Here is a 1,403-nt window from a genome sequence, read left to right as displayed (position 1 = left end):
TGATATATATTTTGCATGGTCTTGTTGCCAGATAAAGATAAACTCCCATTTATTTATGTTACACATTTTTTTTTAACTCAACTGTTCTAACAGCTTTTTGACACGATATATATATATATATATATATATTAATCAATATCAGTAACATTTTATATAGGCTAGTATACAAGGTCTATATCTGTAATTATAAATATATTAAATATATGTTTTCTAGATTGCTCTTTATCTTGTACAAATTTAATACTTAATAAAACTCTACTCAAATTCACTTTTACATTAAATACTTTATTTAAATAATTTTTAGAAAGTGTTTATATTACCAGATGTTAAAAAAAAAAAAAAAAAAAAAAAAAATCTACTTGATTCGTTTTAACTTGAGATCTTTAAATACTGCTTTTATAATGTATGATTAGAATATGGAAACCCTTTTTGTCTTTCAATAATACACTATTTCTGTATACTGTGTGTGTGTGTGTGTGTGTGTGTGTGTGTGTAAAATCTAAAAACGTTATATAACACACGCTGCCAGTCAGAAGTTTTTGTACGCCCTGTATTAACATTTTTCAAAACTCTTTTTAACAAGAAGCTCAATTTCAGTCAAAGAAATTGAAGAATTAGAAAATCTGGGAACGGAAATAAATGGAAATGTCCGATCCGGATCTGGAAATGTCCGATCCGGATCGCTCTGTAACGCACGAACGTATATTCGTGCTCCAGTCGATACTCTAATACCTGTCTAATATCGACTGTACAACAAAATCTCACCCTACAGTAAGCTACACTCGTACAGGAAGCGCACTCACCTCAGAGACTTGATGGACTTCCCCCTTCACTTAATCATCACTCATTTATATATAATAAAACTTAAAAAAAAAAAAAAAAAAAAAAAAAAAAAAAAAAGGGCACTGTGTGTCCAAAAACTTTTGACTTCATAGGAAAGAGTTACCCGGCGTGTTCTTCAGTAATAGATTCAGAGGTGTAGGAAAGTCTGTGTACTTTATCTGACGATGGAAGGAGGAGTAAGACACGAGCGCACCTTCACTTTCAATCTTTATTCGTCACGTTAACTAACATAAATAATTTTTTATGAACAAAAGGCACACAGTTCAAATATAAACAAGGAAAGCATATGTACAACGAACGATGAACTACGGAAAATGGATGGCGGCGATGGGGGAGGGGCGTGAGTCTTAAACATACAAACAAACAAAAACAAAAACAAAAAAAAGTCAACGCTTCGATGACGGCATCGAGCCCGAGCGACATCCCTAGTGTGCCGTAGAACCGAAAGCGGGGTCCGAGTCGTACACGGACGCACGCCGGTGCAGAACGGAAGCCTGGAAGTCATTTCCTCACGCATGCACACGCTGCCGATTACACGGTCCGTACAGTCCGCGACTTCC

The 1,403-nt window shown here is 35.1% G+C and overlaps 1 protein-coding gene across 2 annotated transcripts in view; it reads right to left on the bottom strand.

The window, feature by feature from the left end:
• Nucleotides 1–1,033: 1,033 nt before the first annotated feature.
• tiparp (TCDD-inducible poly(ADP-ribose) polymerase) overlaps nucleotides 1,034–1,403 on the bottom strand; it is a 31,384-nt gene continuing 31,014 nt past the window's right edge. For both annotated transcript variants that reach the window (XM_017466228.3, XM_017466226.3), the window contains one exon: nucleotides 1,034–1,403. This exon is cut by the window's right edge and continues 481 nt beyond it. The gene's annotated coding sequence lies outside the window, so the exon portion shown is untranslated.

Source organism: Ictalurus punctatus, chromosome 4 (genome assembly GCF_001660625.3).
Source record: "Ictalurus punctatus breed USDA103 chromosome 4, Coco_2.0, whole genome shotgun sequence".
NCBI lineage: Eukaryota > Metazoa > Chordata > Actinopteri > Siluriformes > Ictaluridae > Ictalurus > Ictalurus punctatus.
The sequence above is the reverse complement of the archived record's forward strand: the minus strand, read 5'-3'. Positions and strand labels throughout refer to the sequence as shown.